Consider the following 13,309-nt stretch of genomic DNA (forward strand, 5'->3'; position numbering starts at 1 on the left):
GAGGGGTAGGAAGTTTCTACTGGGTTTTTAGGGAGTTGTTCTGGCCTCTGTTGTGGGCTAGGTTATTGTGAAAAAGAGAGGAAGGGTGTTGGGGAACACTTTGTGCACTCCATATTTGAATTTTGATTCTGTATCTGGAAATCTGTATACAGTCTAAATTTTGTTATCATCATTATTATGAAGCATTTCTTGACTCAGTATTTTGTAAAACATTGTTCTCCATCATCTTCTGATTGGGCAATAAAGAGCTGATCAGCCTATTAGCTGGCAGCAGAGAGAAGGTGGGATTTCCATGTCTTGAAGGAGAAAGAGAGACTCGGGTGGGCTGAGATGTCTGTGATAAACAGAGACCACTGTTTCCACTTAACCCTCATGCTCCTAAATTTTTCTTCTTGCTTCCAGGATGAAGCTAAATGAGATGGTGATGGCAGATATCTCTGTCTTGATTTTGTTCCTATCTAGGAAAAGTGTTGTGTATTTACCATTAATTACAATTTTAGCTGTAGAATATTTATTGATCATATTGAGATTATAGAATATTTTTTATCATATTGAGTTTTTTTTATTCTTGGCTTGGAAAGAATATGAATTTTTGTCTTTTCCACTTATCATAAATGGGTGTGTGAAGTTTATCAAGTCATTTGTCTGAATATGTTGACATAAATATGATTTTTATCTTTTATTCTGTTGATGCGGTGGTTTGTTAGTTTCTTTTAAATCTCTGAAAGACTGGAATAAAATCTTTGCTCAAAACAAGGGCATCCTCTTACATTACCATATTACAGTTACTTGAATTAAGAAAGTAATATTGATAAAATAATACAAATAAGATTTATAGAACTTATGTAAGTTTCCCTAATGTCCTTTTCCTCCTCAGAGTTTTAACATAAAGATGCATTTTTTCCCTCAATTATACTCTTTAGGTTTTCTTTATTCTCTTCCCACTCTATTGCATTTCTTGACACTTTAAACATTCAGTGTTTTTTTCTAAAACCATTTGCATGTGTGTGTGTACACTGTGTGTGTGTACATTGCATGTGTGCTAGTACATATGTGCACAGGGTCTTCCTTGGTTGCTCTCCACCTTAGTTTTTGAGACAGAGTCTCTCTCACCGGACCTAGAGCTTACTTCTTCAGCTCTGCCTGCTGGCGGGTAATTTCCAGTCTGTTGTTGTCTTCCTTCCCAGTTCTGAAATTATTGTTGCGTTTGGATATTTCCTATGAGTTCTGGGATAGCATTATTTTCTCTGTTCAACATTTCTAGTTATTTATTTCATCTATTATGTTTAATTTTCCTTCCTCCTTGTAGTTTCTTAGGCTAGAATATTGTATCTAAGATAAAAGATCTATCTTATTTATGATTTAAATAGCCAAAGCTATTGCTTTCCCTTTAATGCAGTAGTTCCCAACCTGTGAACTGTAATTTCTTTAGGGGTCATTTTCCAGATATCTGCAAACCAGATGTTTACATTACAATTCATGACAGTAACAAAATTACCAGTATGAAGTTGCAACAAAAATAATTTTATGGTTGGGGGGGGTCACTACAACATGAGGAACTTAAAGGGTTAGGAAAGTTGAAAAACCACTTATCTAGTGATTCCTAATCTTACAAGTACTGGGGAATGCTTAATGCAGAGTCTCTTAATGTGAGAGTGTATGGTTACCGAGTGCTTCTCTCTAAACTGGATATCTGAATAAATATCTCCATTCAGGGCTCAGGGAATGAAGAAAAAGGGGTACAGAAAGACTGTAATAGCTATAGGGTGGGAAGGAGTGCTGTATAAAGCTGTTGTTCTTCTAGACATGGCATGGTTTTTGAAGGTCTGGACTCCTAGCAGCTCTGGACACCTGAAAAGACAGTGCAAGGTAGAGACCATAAACATTCAGTTATAGAGGTGAGAGGCACTCATGATGCTCCACCCTTCTTGGAGGAGTCACGGGCAGTTAATTGTTGCTGGCGGTGGATAGTCATGTCCATCTTTAATACAAACACTGGCTAAGTTGCTCTTGCTCAAGTAAATAACTCCCCACCTATGGTCACACAGGCAACCCTCTCCAATTAATGCAATGGCCATAGCAGACAATACTGTGTCACTGTGTTCCTAGGGGTCAGAGGACATCCTTGGGTACCCTTCCTCTCCTTTCAATCTTGTTCGGTGCCAGGACTTTTTGTACTGTAACAAAGCTAACTTTTAAAGATTTATTTCTCAGTGTCAGCCTTCATTCTCTGCAGGCACACAGGGACTGCACATGCACGTGGGCTATGACTGCCTTTATTTGATTCCTGGGGATCTGGATTCAGGAGTTCAGCCTTGCAACGCCAGCACTTCACAGCTGAGCCATCTTCCCAGCCCTGATTGTTTAAAATGTAGTAAGTGTATTTTAAGCATCAGCAAATGGTTTAATAAATTATTCATGTGCATTTCAACAAATGTGTATTTTTTGCTAGGTAGAACATTCTATAAACATTGATTGACTCAGACTGTTTGTGTTCGTATTTCCACAGTTGAGTTTTGCCCATTTGTATCTATTTTTAAAAAGGAAAGGTACAATCACAAAGTGTACTCTAAATTGACCCAGTCATCTTTTCTGTTTGTCATATTTTTTATATGTTGTAGAGTCCTGTTACAAATATGTGCATTGGTGTCCTGTTATAAAATATCTACACACACACACACATGCATACACATACATAGACATGCACACACACACATATACACGAATGGTATGCCTTTTAGAGGAACTGAACTTTTATGTTTTTATAGAAACTTACATTTTTAAAAATAATATTTTTTAATTCTTTGAGAATCCTGTTCAGTGTAATTGGACAGATTCTCATAATCATGCTTTTACCTCTCCATCCCTTCACACCCAATGTTGAGATTTCTTTGACTCTCCTTCCATAACGTGTCCCACTTGTTTGCCCACCTGGAAAATGTGAGCAGTGCCTGCCCAGAACTATGGTCAACCTACCAGGGATCACGTCTTTAAAGAAAGATGTATCTCTTTTCCTAGCATCTATCCTGGGAAATGGCAGTAACTCCTTGCCTAGTGGTGGGATTCTCTTCCCTGCTCTGCATTGGGGATGTTCCTCACAGATGTTGTGCATGCTGTCACAATTTCATGTGTGAGTTCATATGTGCAGTTGCCCTGTTGTGTCTAGAAAACACTGTTTCCTTGATGTTATTGACACCTCTGGTTCTTACATTCATTCTGTCTCCTCTACTTCTGTGAAAATCCCTGAACCTTGGGTAGAGGGAAATAATATATATGTCCCACTCGCTGCTGAAAGTGCCACAGTCTTTATACTCTGCACATTGACCAGCTTTGGGACCCTCTGGTTAACTACCATCTTCTGCAAGGAGAAACTCCTTTGAAAAGGGTTGAGATATTCTGACTTATTCATATAGTAGCATTCATATAGTAGTAAGGCATTAGGAGTTGTTTTAGTACTATGTCCATGATAAAAAAGCAGATTTAAGGAATTGATGTCCACTAAGACAGCTCTAAAGTAGATACTGGAGGGGATTCTGTGAGAAATTCAGTCTTTCCTCACAAACAGGTTTAATTGACAACTGTAAAGATGAAGTGTCAAATGCTTATGGGTCCATTTGGACTACCTATCCTTATAATTCTAATCAGGTGCCTTACTAACACACCTTCCCAGGGGCTTTTGTCCTTCCCAACTCCACTCCTTCCCTCTACTCACCCTCTTTGCCCCTATGTTCTCTTTAGCTTCCTCTCCTATCTACCTCCTCTTCCTACACATTATCTTCCTCCATTTCATGCTCAGTCCCTTCCCAGCAAATCCCTTCCCCCAGACTCAGAAAAGTGATAGGACAGTGGTATAATGGAAAATTTCCTTCCTAGGACTTTACACCCCTTCTGTCAGACTTGTTTTATCCTCTGTTCATCCCCTTCATAAAGCTTCCTTGATGGGGAACTGGATTTGTGAATACTTCCCTTATGAACTCTGATGTAAGTTATCTTCAGATATGAAAAGGAATTTAAACCCCTCTTGGAGGACTCCTTTGGAGTCTCAGACCAATTAGATTGGTTTCTGGACCCATAACTTTATACCTGGGTGGAATAGATGTCAATTTTGGGCATCTGTTTCTTAGAAGAAGAGAGGATGGGGAGGATATGGGCTTTTGGGGCCATTTGGAAGAGGGAATGACCCCTTTCTTGCTCCTGGTGTTCTAGCCAGAACCCTGTAATAATAATCTTAAGGTTCATAGAGAACATATGAAAGACTTGAAAGTTCTTATTGTAAAGGAATCCAAGAGTAAGTCTCCAGATTCCAGACCATAAACAATGGAATGAGGAAGGTCAGGACCCCATCCTAAGATTAGCTGATCAATCAAATGAGAAAAAAAGAGAGAAAGAAAGAAAGAAAGAAGGAAAGAAAAACCTCTGGATTGCCTACAGAGGACTGTCTAGGTGGAGCAATGTTGACACTGTGCTTTGTGAGCCATAGTTGCCCAGAAACATCTACAAAGCTACAAAAGATAGAAAATTAGAATGAAAAAACTCCTTTAAGAGTCTCACTTTGTCTTAGTTAGTGCTCTATTGATGTGAGGACATACCATGACCAAGTCAGCTCTTACAGAAGAAAGCATTTAACTGAGGGCTTGCTTACAGTTTCAGAGGGTTAGTCTATGGTCATCATGGTGGAGAGCACGTAGGCATGGCACCCGATCAGTAGCTGAGTGCTTCATGTCCTGATCCATAGGCAGCAGGCAGCTTGAGGGGGGTGGAGTGGGGGCTTATTGGGCTTTTGAAACCTCATAGCCCACACCCAGTGATGAATGACTCCTCCAATAAGTCCATGTTTTCTAATCCACGTTAAACAGTTCTGCTGACTGGTGATTAACATTCAAATGTATGAGTCTATGAGGACATTCTTATCCAAATCACACAAATATATGAAAAGATGAAGAAAAACAGGAAATTCCGATCCTACGCTCTTCCTTGGAAAACGTTATTTTGGAAAAAAGTTACTTCATGATATTTAGGTATGGACTGTCTCTGTGTACTGAAGTGTCCCCTATAGTCTTCAGGGACTATCTTGGACTTGCCAGCCATAGAAACAATGACAAAGAGGCTTATTAATACTTAAAAACTTAGACCTTTTGCTGGGCAGTCTCCAGACTACTCTAACCTGACTAATCCTGGTACTACATCCTGCCACATGGCATTTCTACCTCTGTTCCGTTCTGCCTGTTCACCTCCATGTCTGCTGGCTGAATCTCCCATCACTGATTTCTCTGTCTAGAAGATCTGCCCTCCTCTTCCTGCCCAGCTATTGGCCATCAGATCTTTATTATGGCCAATCAGATACAACTCCAGATTGCCTTAGGCAGGCAAGGAAAAACAAATATTTACAAAATAGAAAACCTGGGTATGAGTCATAGAAACGACAATACCAGAATCCTGCCAGCACTGAGCTGCATGTAGGTACAGAATTAACAACTGAATATGTGGAGATTCGCCTTCACACGCATACTCCAACAGTCCCAAGTGATGGTGCTATTCTGGGAAGTGATAGAAACTATAGGAGATGCAAGCAGGTCACCAGTGAGCCATATCTTGTCTCACCCCGACTCTCTGTCTGTCAGGAAGTGAATAGGCTTGCAACTCAGGCTCCTGACACCTTGATGCTCTGTGTTAGCAGATAGAGGAACGATACAGCAGTGAGTGGGGACTGAATCTTCTGAAGCTATTAGCTAACAAATACTTTCTCCCATAAGGTGTATGTATCTGGCATTTTGTCATGACAATAAGAAATCTGATACACATGACAAGGGGGCCATTTTAAATCAACATACTTTTCTATAAAATGAAGATATAAATACTCATTGCAATTCTGAAAGTAGGTTAACTCACTTGAAAATGAAACAAGTGTTTGCTATGAATTTTAACACATACCCTAAATGTATTAGCATATAGAATAATGGACAGAAACCAACTGTTTGTCGTGAAGGCAAGCCCACCTGAATGAGCCAAATAACTTCACTTGGAACATGAGAAACAAAAGGCTGATACTTACAAACGTTCTTTTTATGCTGAAACACTACTACGGTCTTGTGATTGCTATTAAAAGTTATAATTTGGAGTCTGGTAATAAAGCTTAGAGGGTAAAACACTTAATTCCAAGCCTTACAGTCTGAATTCAATTCCTAGAACCCACAGGGTGGAAGGAGAGAACCAACTTGTGCAAACTGTACTAACTGCCACACAAGCTCTGTGGCACACACAGGCACACACACACAGGATACATAAACCAATGTAACAAACGTTTTTAAAGGGATGACTTCCTGGACTTTAAATAATTCAATTCAAAAGGTGTCTAAAAGTAACTTCAGTCTTTTAATTCCATTTAAGTTTTCTTGGCGAGTTGGCAGGTTCCATGTGCTAATTCCCCAGTTGAGTCTCTTGTCAATTGAACTGTTTCTAAACGTTTGCAGGCTATTTATACAAAAGCTCAGGGCAAGCTATGAGAGTACAGCTGCCTCTGCCTTCATAAGATATTCATGAGCTGTGCTTAGCTATACTCTCTTCTTACAGCAAGTAACATCGAAACTATTTTATTTTTCCCAAGTTACATAAGATTTGACTTAAACCGATTGATACTGGATTGGAAGGAACACATTCACGGCTGGAGTTGAAACCCTTTGCTCAGCCAAAGATTGTGGGGCTTTTCATGCTAGCAAACGAGCTACCCACTATCACTTCTCTGTGGGAAATAATTTCACATCTCTATGGGAAATAATTTCACATCTCAAGGTCTATTGCCTCCTGCCCACTATTTCTTGTGACCACAAACTGTTCCATTTAATGATTCTAAGCCATGGGAAAGTCACCTTCAATCGTCTTCTGTCTGGGCAGCTTCCATTGGATTCCATATCCGTGGGTGGCCTCGGTTACCTGTACAGACTCTCTGGATCCCCTAGATATCAGATAGCTGCCCAGACAGCCAATTCTTCTGCTAAAGATGCTTGCTAGGACTGATGAGAGGACTACCCACCACAGACATCAGCTGCTGTCCCTCTTTCCCAGTCACTGACATCATAGGGGATGGAATTGGGTGTGTCCAGCCCCCTTTCCCGATCCTCTGAGTGTGGAATGTTCATTGACTACCTTCTGTCAGAAAACAGTGGCTTATGAGGAACAGTCTATTGCCGGGGTGTTTTGTTTTGTTTTGTTTTGAGACAGGGTTTCTCTGTATAGCTCTCTATTGCCTATTAATGGGGTGGACCTCTTCTGCTTCTCTGATCAGCGGCTGCCTCTAGGATAACTGAAGGAAACTGCTGGTACTTATCTTGCTGAAGCAACGAATACATCAGCGCTTTTGAAACGAAAAGCAACGCGGTATCGGGAATGGAAACTTCTGATGCCTCTCTCGTCTTGTCTTCCACAAGTCTGCTGTTCTCTATGGATATCTCCATGTTCCCTTAGATAGTAAATGCAGGTAGCAATTTTGGCTGGGACCGACACTGTTGTATTCTTTAGCAAATCTGCATTGCAGCGGCGCCTTCTGTGATGACGGAAACATTCGAAGTCTGTGCGGCTTGAATTAGCAGCCAACAGCCACCTGTGCCACTGTGCACACAAAACGGAGTGCTTTTAGCCGAAAGGCGGAAATGTAATTTCTTTTGACTGGAAAAAAGTTAGTTTAGTGAAAGCAGGCAAGACTTTCTGCACTGGACAGTAATGTATTTGCCTTAATGAGATAGGTATTTGCCTTAATGATTATATATGTAGAACTTTATCAAAACTCATTTCGAGAACGAGGGAATCTCCCCCCTACAACTCTATGCTTAAATGTAAATTCAATATAACCTTCATTTCAAAACGCAAAACAAAGCAAAACTCCATCTTGTATTTAAAAATAAAGCCTTGAAAGTATGTGTTTTTATTCAAAACAAAAGCTTGTTAGAAACTCCAGACCCAGACATTTTTGCAGGGTGAGCCTTACCCGTCAGCCTTTCCCTTATCCACAGCATGCCTTTTCTAGGCTAAACATCTGCAATGGTAGCGTAAATAATTCCTCTCCAAAATTAACACATGCAGAACAAGAGTGCAGGATGAGTCCCTACCGCACCAGCCCTTCTTAGCCCAGCTTTCTGTCAACACGTCTTGTTCTACAGAACTGGTCTGTGAATCAAGTCATTTATGAAACGTGGGTGGGATTTTTTCCCTTAAAAAAAAATAAGACATTACTGTGTAGAAAAATTGAAAACTAAAATTAAATCTGAACTCATGTTATTTCCTTAGACATCTTTGAAAAGCTGATTCTAACAGAAATAGGGCTGACTAATGGTGACAGACTTGAGTTTATATTCCAGCTTAAAGCTTAAATATATATAAAGCTCAACTGCTGTAGTAGGAGATATTTTGATTTACTGCATCACCACAACTCTGACCACAATTATTTTTAGAAGTATTTTCATATTGGATGGTTGACTTTTTTTTTTTTAACCACAATGGCTTTGACTTTCACTGACTCCCAGTTCACTAAATATGTTTTTCTCTAATGTTTCACCAATTATCAGTCCATGGACAAGTAAAACAAAATATTTATTTGGATAGAACAAGGACAAAAACCAACATCTTATTTCCATTGAGTATCATTGTTAATAAACTACCAATTTTTTTTAGTGTACTTTGGCTCATAGCTTGAATGAGATTTTCAGGATATTTTCTTTGCAATCTTTGAGAATCTCATATATACACTCAGATGTAATTCCAATGTTCAAATATTGTGGGGTGGCAAAAAAGTGAATCTACAAAGAATGATTTAGTTTCACATCGGTGACACACACAAACACCACGAAGATATATCTCAAAAGAGAAACACAGGAGACCCAGAGCAAAAAAACAAAAACAAAACAAACAAACAAAAAAAAAACTGGAAGAAATACCTGGAAATTTGGCATGTAAAACAATCAATATCTATCATACAGATTAAAACCAGGATGTGAAGTATTCAAGGTAAATTTGCTGAGATTCAATTGAGTATTTCATTCTTTTGTTTTTTAGCAATGTCTTTTGCTAAAAGATGTGTGTGTGTGTGTGTGTGTGTGTGTGTGTGTGTACATTAAAAGATAAAAAGGAAAAAACATTTCACTTTGAAAAATAATCTATATTTATGAAGTTTAATTTATGCAACTTATCAATAGTTCTTTTAACATATGATTGACATTTACATTTCAGTAAAAATTCTTGAAAAATTGGCTCTGGAATGAACTTTTAAAAATTATAACTCAAGTATATTTACAGATTTGCATACCAGAATATTTTCTACACACATGGAAAAATTATAGCTGATTTATAAAATATGATATTTTCTCCTTAATTTGGTACTATCATCACCTGAGAGATGCACCGTGGCCATAGTGACAGCTTAGTCAAGAATTCAAGACCTATGTAAGTCTCCACAATTCTACCCAAGTATAATGCAAAGTCATCCTTGTTTTAAAGCTTGATATGAGAGCCATTCTAAGTTGTACCAAGATGACATAAATAGTAATGCCAGGATTACGCTGCCTTCTTAGGAATTTTCATCAGAGGGTCCAAACACTAAAAATAATTAACTACTGAAAAAAACTAATATTTATGACAAAGAGTAACAAGAATGCACCACTGGTTTGTGTCTGAACCCAAGTTGAAGTTGGTTAAATCACCTACTCACTCACACAATGTAGCTAGGGACAAGAACACACAAACACAGCTATACTACACACTGTTTATTTGTATTATACTTAGCACAGGGGAATCTTCTCTCTTAACAAATCCTTGACAGTGTGATGGATAACTTAGAGTCAATGACAGATGTTCTACTGAATATATTCCTTATGGTCTTGGTTGTTTTTTTGCTGATCTTGTTTGTTTTGTTTTGTCAACTTGACACAACCTAGAGTAACAAGGGAAGAGGGAACTTGACTGAGACAATGCTTCCATCCTATTGCCTGTGGGCAGAGCTCTAGGGTATTTTCTTGGTCTATGAGTGATGTAGGAGAGCCAAGGCCACTGTGAGTAGTGCCACCCCAGGACAGATGGTCCTGGCTTATAGAAGAAAACAAGCCGAAGAAGCCAAGGGGAACAAGACAGTAAGCATGGCCTCTGCTTCAGTTTCTGCTTCCAGGTTCTTACCTGACTTCCTTTGATGATGGGCTGGGAAGTTTAATCATAAGCCAAACAAACCAGGATAGTGACAGACTTGCTATGACAGACTTGACCACATTGTGTTGGGGAGGGTTGTGGTAGCATTTAAACATTGGGCTAGAAAATGTGCTGAGTGATCAAAATTTATTGAGTTATTATGGGACCTTGGAACATGGGTACTATATTCTTGGATTTAGCTATGTGTTTCCTTCTTCAGCTATAACAGAATGTCTTTGGCTCTGGGACAAGAGTTTTCCTAATATATATTTTTCAGCCCCAATATCTTGATTCACTATATGTGTATATGTGTGTTTTTCTTTGCTGGATTTGTCAAGAAAAATGAGATTTTCACATTGATGGATATATTTCTTTCCCTGAAAGCCACCTGAAACACACCAGCTCTTCAGTGCCCATTTGAAAGCCTATATCTTTCTTTGGGCCACTTATTAGGTTTGTTTCCTATCTGAAGGATACACTTTATACTTAATTTATTGGGTGGACAGAAAGGACTGACATGTGCTACATCAAATGCTGATCATGGTGTGGAATGTCTGACTCACTCAGATTTGTTTATTGGCATTCAACATGTCACCTTTTCTATATTACCAAAGTATGTCACAATTTCTACAAAAGGTTTTATTGTATTTTACCATGTTACATAAAGTACTCCCTGGAGTATGTGGCTTGGTATGCTGCTTTTGAATGTCACAGATTCAGAATTTAAATTCCTAAATTCCAACATAAATATTCATAAGAATATTCAAGGAATTATCTAAATCAATCGTGCATACAGAGAGTAGCAGACTTTTGCTATTATACAACATCAAGGCTCTGAACTTAGTTCCTTAAGTTACGGCACCTTGACATGCTGAAAACTAAGAGTTGAATATTGGAGAAGTCTGAGAGGCAACGTTTCTGCCTTCCTGCTTGCCTATCTCACCATCTTATTCCTTTATTTTTCTTTCTCCCTCTCTCATAAACCAAGCAAGAAAAATCACAATTCTTATTTTCCAAAACAGGTCACAGAGACCTGAGTACTTCTTCCACAAGAAAAGCCACGTTCTCATTTCTTACTAGGAGATGCTCCCTTCAGAATGGTCCTGTTCTAGAAGAGTCTATACAGGGAGGTCAAGAAGAATCTGAGTAGACAAGCTTGTGACATTTCCTCCCTCAGCCTAATGTCAGTAAATTGTATCTAGTCCAACCACACTTTTACATGACTGTCCAGATTTTATTGAGCTTAAGTATAAAATAACAACTATCCTGGGGACTTTCAATCCTTATTTCTGAAGCTCCTGAATCATATAAAACCATCAATACATTTATTATGCTTTTCTATTGTTATCTAAAAGTATCTGCTGTCATTCTTGTGGTAGGCAACAAAGAGGTGTGAGAACTTTCTTCTTGCCCATTCTGCCAACATGGAACATAATGAAGTAACAAATAGCAATTAATAAATGAACAAAACCTATATTGACAGTTGGGCCAAAGGGGCTGCTAAACAGAACCACTGAATTTACTCAATTTCAACCTTGCTCTTACACTGTATTCTGGGTCACTTGTTCGATGGGCGCTCCTTAGAGCCGCATAAACCGAGTCACTGGCAACGAGAAAAACTCTTCCATTTTCAGAAAGCTAGAAAATGGTTTATATTTGGCTCTAACTGAATTTGATCATGAGTTAATTTGATCTAGATCTTATTTTACTATTTATTTTAGGAAAGGATTTAAATATTTTATACATATAATATATATTTCACATATATACAAAACAATCTTTATCCCCAGAGAGCTTTCAACTTAGTTAAAATCCATACATATAATTAGGGCAAAAAGTAAAAGCTTGAGAGAGCCTCAAATGTCCCCAAGGTTTATTGATGAACAAAAACACACAGTTGAATCCAAAGGGGTAAAGACTGAGCTGCATTTGATATTGGCCTATGATACTAAGCAGGGCCTTTGATAGTTGCAGTAGATAGCAGTTGGCCAAGGTATAAAGAGCTAGATATTATCTTAAGGCCAGTGGGTGGTATTTAGTTTCTGTTGTTTATGTTTATTATATTTTGCCTCTTCTCTTTCTAGGCCTACACCTTTAAGCACATATTGCTATGTGCTTAAATTTCTTGCTAAGGGGCTATACACAATTGTCTGTAAACCTAATCTTACAGGATCCAGCATGCTAATCCCCACTGGAGGCGGTATAACATGTGAGTGTGGGAAGCTACTATCTATTTCTTTAGGTTGAAGGTAATGGACATTTTGGGAGAGAGAGAACTTGAAAAGCTGGCTAAGATTTTGTATGCAGAACTTTGCCTGCTAATATGAGGTTGTCAGGAAACAGGGAGGTTTCCAATCAAGGAAACTGGACAGGGCATCAATTTAGGAAAACTGATTGGATGAGAGTGTTAGAGAAGAATGGTGTAGGAGATAGGAACAGTATATAGTAAAAAAAACGAGTGGATTAAAATTAGTATCATTGTTAAGGTAAGAGGAAGATGTAGAAGAGAGGGATGAGTACCATTTTGTTTAGGCAGGAAGTATAAAGAACATGTATGGTGGCTCCTCTCTTGTAATCCCAGCATTCAGTGGGTACAGGTGGGAGGCTATCATTGCTAGGGCTTAATTTTTATTTACTCTTTCCTTGTAGTTTTAGCAAAGAAGACTTACATTTTTACCCTTGTGAATTAATCTTCATAAATACTCTTATCTTCAAAGGACACTCAAACAAGCTGATCTTTCTTTTTTGTTTTGGGGCTCAGAAAATGATGTGAACAGCAGCATGCTTTGGCATGCTGAATTCTTTGAACTAAAGGAGAATCAAGGACATTCTTCCTGTCCCCTCCCCTGCTTCCTTAGAATGAGAAACATGGAAGGTGCTTCAGCTCAACTCTATTCCCTCCCTTTTACTTTTTCCAAGAACAAAGAGAGATCTTGGGTTACTGGAATAGCCTTTACTTCAAGACACTCCCCCACAAAGGCAAGACATCACCCTGGAGGAGTTAGCACCTGGTAGGAATCAGATTGTTCTCTTAAATGGTAACAGGAATTTGATTTCTTTGACTACCTTGCTTAATAAGCATTAAGACAACAATCCAGGAGACCATGCCTTGACCAGATCCAATCAGTTCTGCATATGTCTG

General features: G+C 38.7%; 1 long non-coding RNA gene across 1 annotated transcript; it reads right to left on the reverse strand.

The window, feature by feature from the left end:
• Positions 1–1,508: 1,508 nt before the first annotated feature.
• On the reverse strand, positions 1,509–7,046 carry LOC116092005. Its single transcript, XR_004119140.1, has 2 exons — positions 6,867–7,046; positions 1,509–1,851 (listed from the first exon to the last, which is right to left on the reverse strand). It is a non-coding gene; the product is annotated as an uncharacterized LOC116092005 (long non-coding RNA).
• Positions 7,047–13,309: the final 6,263 nt, after the last annotated feature.

This window comes from Mastomys coucha, unplaced genomic scaffold, assembly GCF_008632895.1.
Source record: "Mastomys coucha isolate ucsf_1 unplaced genomic scaffold, UCSF_Mcou_1 pScaffold15, whole genome shotgun sequence".
Taxonomy (NCBI): Eukaryota; Metazoa; Chordata; class Mammalia; order Rodentia; family Muridae; genus Mastomys; species Mastomys coucha.